The sequence below is a fragment of the Arachis ipaensis genome, chromosome B10 (genome assembly GCF_000816755.2).
Source record: "Arachis ipaensis cultivar K30076 chromosome B10, Araip1.1, whole genome shotgun sequence".
NCBI lineage: Eukaryota > Viridiplantae > Streptophyta > Magnoliopsida > Fabales > Fabaceae > Arachis > Arachis ipaensis.
The window spans coordinates 26,231,388-26,243,325 of NC_029794.2; the positions used below are offsets into that span (position 1 = coordinate 26,231,388).

Below are 11,938 nucleotides of genomic sequence, written 5' to 3' on the forward strand. Positions count from 1 at the left end.
AGTCTAACAATAAAAAACCCAGAAAACCAGTATTATCCAGTGTATAAAAAAACATTTAAGAATTTTTTTTATTAAATGAAGAAAAATAAAAAGGTCCACCAATATTCAGTAAACATGAAAATTAAATCTTAAAATTAATTTAGAGGTAAATACCAAATCGGTACCCGAAAGATTCTGGCGCTGACAAAATGGTATCTTACTTTTGTTATTGACAAAATAGTCCTTAAAAGATTTTAAAATTTGACAAGCGTATCCCCGAACTCGCCGGAGCAAATCTCCGGCAAACACAATGCTGACATGGCCACCGTATTTTGGTGACATGGCAAACCACCCCCAAACCCTAGCCCTCCCTCCAACACACTCCCCCTTCCCTTTGTCTCTCCATCGCTGCCCCCTTCCCTCTCCCTCTCCATCGTTGCCCCCTTCCCTCTCCCTCCCATCGCAGATCATATAAAGGCACAGAGAGAAGCATGCACAACAGAACACAAAATCACAATTCAAATTACAATCTACCAATACCATTTATGTTTCTTTCCAAATGTATTACAATATTCCATCAATTACATTAAAAAAAAGAAGAAAAAGAAAAATTTACCTACAAACTCCCCAAATTTCTTACCAAGATGATCATGTAAAGCACTCTCATCAATCCCTTGGTGATAGTAACTCTTGCAAACGGTAAAAAATGTTCTGCACCAACAATCTCACCAAATTCACAATGACCAACACACCCACAATAACCGTGAAAAACTGCAGAAACGAGTTCTGTGTATCAATTGCTATAATAAGCAAAACCAAAGAAATCACAAAGACAAAGTTACATATGAACATCAAAAGCGTGACCCAGAGGTAAGTGATGAACAAACGCTTGAAGATTTTGGGGATTGCAGAGATAGTAGAGGAAAATGAGACAACTTTGCTGGTGTAGAGGGAAGCGACGGTAAAGACGGCGGCGGCGGTGGAGTGGAGAGAGAAGGCGAAGAGGAAGAAAAGGTAACAGATTTCTGGGATGTACAGGAATTGTAGCTCCTCTAGTGCTAGATCCATTCTTCTTCTTCTTCTTCTTCTCAGATTCTCGTTCTGTTCTTCTCTGATCTGAGAGAGAAAATCGAAAGTTTTGGTTTGTAGTTGCTTTGAAAGGATGGAATTTTGAGAAATTAGATTGTTGTTCTTTTTAATTACAGAAATGAGATGAGATGAGATGAGATGATATGAGAGGGAGGGAGAGGGAAGGGGGCTGCGATGGGAAAGGAAGGGAAAGGGAAAGGGGGCTACGATGAGGGAGGGGGAGGGATTAGGGTTTGAAATAATATTTTTAATTACAAATTCCAACTCAAAATAAACTTCTCTTGTCAGCAAAAACTGGTGAATACGTAAGCATCTTACTCGCCGGAGCCATGGTCCGGCAAACTCGAGGACACGCTTGGCAAATTTTTAAAACATTCAGGTATCATTTTGTCAATAACAATAGTCAGGTACCAAAATGTCAGCGTCTGAATCTTTCGGGTACTGATTTGGTCATTACCTCATTAATTTATACAACATTTTTAAAAAAGTCCAAGAATAAAAAAGTCAAGAGTCTGGAGTCTAACATTATCCGGTGAATAAAAAAATAAAAAAATTTAAAATGTTATAAAATTAATTTTTTAGTCCAACAATATTTAATTTTACATAAAAAATTAATTTTTTTACTTAATTTATTCTATATTTTTAAAAAAGTTCACCACTATTCAGTAAATAAAAAATAAAATTTTTTTAAGTTAATTTATTCTAAATTATTAAATAAGTCCAGCAATAAAAATGCTCAAAGGTTTCGGGTGTCAACATTATCCGATAAATAAAAAAATAAAAAAAATTAAAATTTTATAAAATTAAAGTGAGGCACAATTATAACTCTTGCGTCTACCATGAGATACGTTTTCATATGCTCACGAGGAATAAATGAGGGGATCCTAACCTCCTACCATCTCGTTAGGGGCGATTTTATAATATCAGGCGGGACAAAGAAGAGGATCCTCACCTTCCACCATCACCTGGGGTTGCACTTTTAAAAAAGAGTGTTCATATAAAAGATTTATTTCTTTCTTTAATCAGTTATATATATATATATACAACCTATCTCCTCTACACTCTGATATCTTTTGTTTAATCAATGCAGAACTCTTACTAAACCACCCTAGTTAACCTATCCATAGTACTTTGTAATCCTAAGTCACCGGTTGTAAACATTAAATAGAAACTACCTCTTTTATCCTATTGAATATACCCTTACTCGTCCTAAAGCTTAAACACTAGTTATCATACCTTAAAAGTAATTACAGAGGTTTGGAAAGTTAGAAAAATGGTTCAAAATTTCAAAAATTTACCTTTCAGAAAACAAGGGTTCCACGTACACGTCACTCTATCCGCATCGCGAGCCTCTCAAACAGCAAGCTTTCCCCACGTCACGTGCCATATGGTCGCATACACGGCTTTGAAAATGGGCATCCCACGTACGCGTCACCCCTCTGCGTACGCAAAACCTCTGGGTAGAGCCCAATGGCTACGTCGCGTGTGTGTTCACGTACACGAGCTACGTAGAATGGGTAAAAAGCTGTTAAGTCCATAAATTCAGTTTTTTGCACCTAACTTCCGACGTCCATAACTTTCTCTACAAAACTCCGATTCCCACAAAATTTATATCGTTTCAAAGCTTTTGAAATTATCTTTAATTTGAAATAAATTTCATTCAAAACTTAAATTCAAGGCTCGAGTTATAGACTGCCCAAATTGGTTAAAAATCAAGTTTTATTAAAAATCACCAAACCACAAATTTTCCAAATTCTCAATTCCAAGACCCTTATTTCCTAACCAAAACAGTACCAAACATGTTCAAACCATATTCATATACCATCCATTCGTTCCACAACATATCACATCCCAACCCTCCAATCTAATCAACTTTTACAATCACAATTTTCACAAATTTTAACATCAAACACCAAAAATCTACATTTCATGTTCATGTCATAACTAATCAATCCAACCAACCAACTCAACCCCCATTTACATTAAATTCGACAATTATCATCATTATTCACTAAACATAATAATTCATATATTCATCTTATCCTATGGTCAACTAGCCTAAGTATTCATGACACATTATATCTTAATTATAAGAAACTAAAGTCATACCTTGGCCGATTCCTTCCTAAACCCAAAATTACCAAAATTCAAGCTTCAAAATTTTCAATCAACTCCAATGATTCTAGCTACCAAGGATTTATTATAAGAGCTCCAATTTGACAAATTCAACTCTAATTCAACATAAACGAACTCAAACTAGTCCATACAATTCAATAATTTAGCACTTGGGCACACAAAATTAGATAACGCACAAGGGTTTAGAGTTTTCTTAATTTACCCATTGATGATTGGAGTAAAACCCAACAATTATCCAATGTTAGATTGTATCTAAATCACCAAAATCTTTAAAATCACTCAAAACTCAAACTAATTTCGTGAAAAAGAGGAAAACAGAAAACTGGGCACGAATTATAAAAAAACTTACCACTTAATTTAAATAAAATTAAAGAGGATTCTGAAATGAACGCGTAGCCGCAAACGACTCGTCAATCGGAGTTCCGGATTGAAAGTTATGATGAAAGGAAGAATGAATTGGAAATTAAATGAGGTTTTGGGGTTTTCTTCAAATCTCTCTTCACTGCATAAAGGAAATAATGAAGAAGAAAGAAGGCTGTTAGCCAGCCATATATGAGGATTAGGTGAGTTGGCTTAGGCCCATTTGGGCTCGGTTCGTTCGATTTAGTCTGTTGGCCTAATTTTAGGCCAAAATTTTTAAAATTAGTGTGAAAATTCGTATTTTTAATATTTCTATCTTCCTAAATTATAAAATTTAATNTATTAATTTATTGAATAATTATTTATTAATTTTACGAATTTTTTACATCTTACCCACCTAATTAAGAATTTTGTCTCCAAAATTTAGATTCAGTTACCTAAAAATAGGTAAGGGTAGTCTGCCCTCATTTCTGATCAAGTTCTCGGGTGTGTTCCTCGTCTCTGATTCTATTCCAAATAACCCTTACTAATGAGACTCCTTTCCTGCGTAGCCGTTTAACATTGGTATTGTCAATTCTAACCGAAGTTACTTGAAGCATTAGATTCTCTCTCAGTTGCACCGATTTAGGTTCTAATATGTGATTGCCATTAGAAATGTACTCTTGAAACTACGGGACGTGAAATACGTCGTACCAGTTCGAAAGATGTGGGGGTAGAGTTACCCGATATGCCACTGACCTAATTCTCCTTAGTAAAGTTAGAATAAATTATGAAAATTTAATTTATTCTTTTTTTTTCATTCAAAAAATTTGAGACGAAAAATATAATAATAAAAAATATAATTATAAAAAATTGACAAGAATAATGAAAGAAAAAAAATAAGTTGTGTCTCTTGTTAATTTCTATGTGTCCTTCCTGTCAGGATAGACACAAAATACACTAATTCAATGTCTTTAGACACATTGTCTTTATCCATGTCTCTTCTATCAAACACGATTTTGTGTCTCTGTATCACTATCTCAATGTCCTGTTTCTATAAATAAACGCAGCCTAAAAAATCAACGTAAGTATTTCAACTTACATAGTTGGAGGTTGTAAACTCTATTTTTTCCTTTTTTTTTCATTCCATTTTTTTCTTCTAAAAATGGTGACCGAAAATTTAGGGATATTTTTTTTAATAAAAAAGACACGAAATTAAAATCATCAACCAAAGATATTCTAATTAAAAGAAGAAGTAAATAAATGTTAAGAGAAATTACTTGGTATTGCTTGGTGTATTTACAGACCGTGCCAAGCTCGTCTATGTTTGTAACACAGGTTTACTTTTGCTGCCCAAATTTACAGTCGATAGTCTAAGCAAAAACAATAAATATTATTCAGTAAAATCAAAGAAATTACATGAGGTTTTAGAAAAACTTAGCAGAAAAAGAAAAAGAACTTTATATAAGAAAATTAATCTTACGTCTGCGATAAATCATATCGCGTGTCTGTCAAGTCACGGTCATCCGGAGCAACATTTATTTTGTTAGCACTGTCATTTTTTCTCTTTGTTCCTTTTTCTTTTTATTTTCTTTTTTCAACATTTCTTTTTATTTTTCACTTCTGACAATTCATACAAAAAGTTTTGATTTAAAATCAGGATGAACCTTAATTAAAAAATAAATAAACCGAAATTATTTTAAGATTTGAACAAACAGTGAAATAGACTCAATACTTAACAAGCACACATAAACAAGTTCAGCAAATCCAAGTGAAATTAAACCAAATTAACCTCAAATAAATTTAAAAATGAACCGAAATTATCAATACTTATCACATCATCAAGTGAACCTCAATTAATTCATAAATAAACCAAAATTATTTTAGATTTGAACAAGCAGTCAAAAAGACTCAATCAATAAAAACAAAACATATATTTATAACAACAAAATAATCATTTCTGAATCTTACTCATCTTCGGATTCAATTTCGCTTTCCAAATCTGTCAGAACAATTTTCTTTTTTTTCGCGGTATTTTTTCTATTTCTTCTTCTTCTCTACAGTACATACAAAAAATTTTGTTAAAATAACAATATAAAACTTTAAATAAATAGATAGTTTTCGATAAGTGATGGAGAGAAGTATACTCAGATTCAGAAAAAGTTTTTTTTTTCGAAGACAAATGCAAGATGACAAGTTTCTTTTTTCCTTTCATCTTTTTCTTCGTTTCTCCCTTCTTTTCTTCTATCTCTTCCCCCTCAATTATGCTCTTTTCACAATTTTCTAATACAAAAGCTTATTTAGTTAGCACAATAATTTAAAAACATCTGAACTAAAATTTCAAGGAAAATAATTTTTTTTTTATTTACCATTTCATTATTTGTTTCAAGGGCAATCTGGTCCACTAGTCTTCTCTGTGTCCAGTATGCCACCCATGGTGGTCTGGGAGTGTCATCTGCTACTGGATGAGAAAACTTCATTTCATGAAAATATATTAACACCAACACAAAGACACAGCCGTCAACTAAAATTTTGTGTCTTGCTCTCTAAGCTTTGATCCCCTTGATCAGGAAGCTCAGCACATGAGATGCCAAAATTCATTGTCGGATTGTCTCCACATGAAGGATATGTGTCTTATGCACCGGGGAGACTATGCTTACTATTGTCGGCAACAAGAAGCATTTCTGGACGAAGACGAGGAAAGTTGTCTTGAATTTCAGCAAGTTTTTCTCCCCTTTAACACTCATATCAATCACAGATTTTGTCAAAGATGCCAAAGTAGCACTTTTGAAGCTGTCAACAATCTCCTTCTGCTGCTCATTCAGTTTGCTATACGCAACTTTTTCAAAAAAATGACCCCCTATAATATCTTAATATAAACAAATCAATTTAGATTTAAGCAAGCAGTAAAAAAGGTTCAAACATTAACAAGAACACATGGAATTCATTTTCTGTATCTAAATGAACCTCATTAAACTAAGAAATGAATCGAAATTATTTAAGGAATAAAAATTTTTGTCAATACCGAATGAATGAACTGAAATATTTTAATATAAATAAATTAATATAAAAATAAAAAAAGATCAAAAAGAAAAAATACAAATGTAAAAGATAAAAAGTATAACACCGCCTGAATTTAGGCCCAGTGCATCTCCTATCTTGGCAGAGGTTATGTAGACTTTGGCATAGCAAGTGTCCAAAAATTCATGATAGAGATCAAAGGAAAGAATCAATTCCCTCAAGAGCTTGTGTGAGATATTCAATTCTGGGATATGTCTCAGCGCACCGAATTCCATTTCTTCAACGATAGCTTTCTTTCGTTCACCCAATTCGGTGAACACCCTAGCTATCGATCTCGTTGAGTAGCTCAAATCGTGAGTTTTCTACAAGGATTTGAAACATTATTTATGATATATTTATAATACAAAAATATAGTTGATTTAAGGTGTGTATGCTTACATTGTAATGTGGTTTCTCCTTTTTTGCGATGATTATCTTTTTCATTTTTGCTGTAAGGAATAAAAATTTGGTCAATACTTAACAGGTCATCCTTTTTATTTTTACTGTAAGGAATAAAAAATTTAGTCAATACTTAACAGTAGCATCAAATGAACCTCACTCAATTCACAAATGAACTGAATTTGGTTCAAATTTGAATAAAAACTAACTAAACAACCCCACATGAACAAGTTCAGCAAATTCAAGCAAAATGAAACCAAATAAATATAAATTAAACTAACAAATGAACCTAAATTTCTTAAGTAATAACAAATTTAGTCAATACTTAACGGTAGCATCAAGTGAGCCTCACTCAATTCACAAATGAACCGAATTCGGTTTAAATTTTAACAAAAACTAACTAAACAACCCGACATGAATAAGTTCAGCAAATTCAAGCCAAACTAAACCAAATGAACATAAATTAAACTAAGAAATGAACCTAAATTTCTTAAGGAATAACAAATTTGGTCAATACTTAACAGTAGTATCAAGTGAACCTCACTCAATTCACAAATGCACCGAATTTGGTTTAGATTTGAACAAAACGTCATAAACATTCAATCAGCAAGAAAAACACATTGAATTCATTTCTGCATGCAAGTGAACTCAATTAAACTAAGATATGAACTGAATTATTTATAAGAACCAATAAACTAAGAACACAGTTTCATTCGATGCCCCAGTTACGGAGAAAAACAAGAAAAAATAGAATCAGAGAAACTCGATCTACTAAACGAACTCGATCTGCTAAACCTTAAATCAAACTAGTAAAAATGCGAGATTTGCGAGAAATTAACTGAACATAATAACAATAGTTTTCTCAGTACCTTGTGGAATCTTTGTTCTTGTTTTTGTATGTTTTTTGTTGATGAATTCAAATGCACTACCAGATTTTGTTGTAGTTTCCGAAGAGACTTTGAAAGATTTTTGAGAGATTTTAAGAGGGATTTGAAATTTTTTTTATTGCAGTTTTGAGTTTGAAGAACGAACCATTTTTCATATTAGAGCACGAATTACAGTAGTAATGTTTGGGATTTTCAGCGCGTGTAACCACTCTCTTTAATAAGAATGGATTTTTTTGGTATTATGCCTACTTAGTTGGACTTGGATGCAAAAAGACTTAGAAGTGTAGCCCAACTGTAATAATTAATAGTTGTAGATAAAAATATTGAGATACATTTTTTTTCCATCAATACTTGTGAAAAGATAAACAAGTTTTGTTAATATTTTTATTGACACTTATTTTTTTACAAACATAGTGATAATGACCAAAATGTCAAAAAACATAACTAAAAATGTTATCTTTTAAATAATTATTGATCACTACAAAATATGTACTCATTTTATTAGCAATATATAAAAATATTATTATACATATTGTGCGAATCATACATTATGTATATGATTATATAAAAATTTTCTGGATTGACAGGTCAACTGGATCTTCCCGTGGAAGCAAGAAACATAGGATGAGGTTGTCATTTGTGAATAAGGAGGATGACAGGAAAGAGTTTAATATGCAAGATCTTTTGAAGGCCTCTGCTGAGATTTTGGGCAGTGGTTGTTACAGTTCATCCTATAAGGCTTCTTTGTTAAGTGGACCAATGGTGGTCGTGAAAAGATTCAAGCAGATGAACAATTGTAACAAGAAAGAATTCCAAGAATACATGAGAAGGATTGGGATGTTGTCCTAATTTGCATCCTTTGGTAGCTTTCTACTACAGAAGGGAAGAGAAGCTCTTGATTACTGATTTTGTTCCTAATGGCAGCTTGGCTGTTTGCCTTCACGGTCTGTTCGTCGCCAAGTAAACTACCATTTCTAACTATCAAATATTTATGCGCTGAGAATTTTAACTATGAAAAATTAGATTAATTAGTTTGGAAAAACTAAAAAAAAAAATTGGTAGATTATTTGATAGTTTTGTCCAACATTTTGTCAAACTAACTCAATCTATATTTGATGAGTATTGAATTTGTTTAAATTTTTTATGATTAGAATTTTTAATTTGTTAAATCTTTTATCGTCAAAAATAATACTTTATTCTAAATCCAAGAGATTTTCAGCCAATCATTAATTGTTTTGACTGAAATATTTATATACCACTTCATTCTTATTATATAGAACAAAAATTCTATATACACATAGAAAATCAGCAATCAAATTAGTTATCATGTATTTGTGTATAAATATATATGTTATTTAGTTTATTTTAAAAATATATTTTGTATTTTAATATATATTCTATATGAATGATTAATTTAATTTGGTAGTTGATTTTTTGTGTATACATAGGAGAATAGTTATTTATTTATTGAAAAAAAAAATTCAGGACACCAAGCATTGGGGCAACCAAGCCTTGATTGGCCAACAAGATTAAAGATAGTGAAAGGCATAGCACAAGGTCTTGAATATCTACACAAAGAGATGCCAAGGCTAATAGCAGTATATCACCACATGGACATCTAAAATCATCAAATATTCTTCTAAATGAAAACTATGAACCAATCCTAACAGATTATGGTTTAGTGCCAGTGATTAATCAAGAGCTTGCATCAGACATTATGGTAATTTACAAGTCACCAGAGTATTTGCAACAAGGCAGAGTTACAAAGAAGACTGATGTGTAGAGCCTTTGGATCTTAATCTTGGAGATCCTAACTGGAAAATTCCAAGCAAATTTCTTGCAACAAGGGAGAGAGAGTGAGTTGAGCTTAGCAAATTGAGTTGATTCAGTTGTTCCTGAAGAGTGGAGTGTGAGGTTTTTGATAAAGAAATGGGTACAAGCAAAGAAAATGAGGTTGAGATGGCAAAGCTATTAAGGATTGCATTGGCTTGTTGTGAAACTGATGTTGAAAAGAGATTGGATGTCAAAGAAGCTGTGAATAGAATCCAAAAGGTGAAGGAGAGTGGTGAAATTGATCTTAGTTAATAATAATATATAATGGGGGAGATTAATTAATATATGAATTGATCTTCTTAGTTATGATATGAATATGACGAAGCTAACAACAAAGTCTTGTTTCAAAGGCTAAGTGAGATTAGATTATGATGATGATGATGATTTGGATCAGGATGTGTTGATGATGATTACAATTGGGTTTGAGAAAAAAAGTGTGCTAGGCATGAAAGAATTGGTTGGAATGGATCATCCATGTATTTAGTATGTATGATTATTGGGTTTTCCAAATTTGTTTATTCTTTCGAAACTTTTTCTTTTCTTTTCTTGGTGTGAGAAATATGCAAAATTATGAGGAACAGAGGGTCTACAACCAATAATGATGTAATGCCATAGGTTGAAGTTGCAATTGAAGAGTATTTTGGGCAATTAACATTTTTAGTTAAAAAATTAGAAAAATACAAGACAAATACAAGAGAAAAACATTAGTCGCCTAACATTTTGAAACTGAGACATTCTTTTATTTTTTGTTATTCTTTTTTAAAAGAATTCTTTTTTAGTTATTAAAAGTTTGTTGGGATTTAGATTGCTATATATATAGTTTACACATATTAGTTGTATCTAAATTTTTAAATTATAATTCCACTCTTTATCTACATTTGTTACTGATTATTTATAATTTTATATAGACACACAACCACACTCATTGGATTTTGACTCTTTACACAGGACTAACTAAGCAATTTAAAATAAGAAATTGATTAGACAATATTTAGTGAATTATTATAGGATTGAGGATTGAATTTAGTATATTGCATATAAATATTTTTTAAACATTTTTTATTTTTTTGTTTTAGTAAAAAATTATATATATCAGACCTTTTATTAGACTTCAGGCCAGATCAAGTTCAATAACAGGTCATATTTAGTATTTAAAATAAGAGAAATTCTCCACATACAAGCGTTTTTTTATACAAATCTTTACAAGTGCACCTTCTTCTTCTTCTTGCGCACGTTCTTCTTCCTCTTCCTCTTCTTCTTCTTTTCTTTCGTTGCTTACCTTCTCTTTCTCCTTCTTCAACCATTACTGCACGTTTTCACTGCACATTCTTCTTCTTGCTGCACGTTCTTCTTCCTCTTCCTCTTCTTCTTTTCTTTCGTTTCTTGCCTTCTCTTTCTCCTTCTTCAACCGTTACTGCACGTTTTCACTGCACCTTCTTCTTCTTCTTGCTGCATGTTCTTCTTCCTCTTCTTCTTCTTCTTCTTCTTCTTCTTTTCTTTCGTTTCTCGCCTTCTCTTTCTCCTTCTTCATTTACATGCTTTTCTCTCTGTTTTCTTTTTTCATTATTCTCGATTTCCATTATTTTTTGACATCAAGCTCTGAAATCGTTTTTGAAGAAGAAGAAGCAGCAAAAGATGAGGAGGAGAAAGAGAAAGAGTTCTGAATTATGCATAAGGTATACTTCAAGGAATTTTGGGTGTATTTCTTAAATCCTTTGGGTGTAGTTTTTGTAATCCTTTGGGTGTATTTCTGTAATCCTTTGGGTGTATTTCTATAATCGTTTGGGTGAATTTCTGTAACCGTTTGGGTGTATTTCTGTAATCGTTTGAGTGTATTTCTAAAGTTTCATTATCTTCAAATTTGGCAAGAGACTCGTTTTCATAGAGGAAGAAGAAGAAGAGTCGTTTATAATGCATGGTGAGTAGCGCGCTTTGGAAACAGGAAGTGGTTGAATAACGTGCGTTTATTTACTCTTGAATGTGGGAATGTAATGCGTGTTTTTTGTTGGGCTTGTACCAACTTGTAAAACTTGTAAGCCAAAAAGACTTGTATGTGTAGCAGGCCTCTTAAAATAAAGTATATAATAGACTACAGGTCAAGCTTGTAACACCTTACCACACAGAATTTTACGCCTAAGACGTATATCAAAGGTGGTAAGACGCTACGACCTCTAAAAATAATATATATATATATATATATATATATATATATTGAC

General features: G+C 32.1%; 1 pseudogene; it reads left to right on the forward strand.

The window, feature by feature from the left end:
• Positions 719-10,230, forward strand: LOC107620349 (annotated as a pseudogene).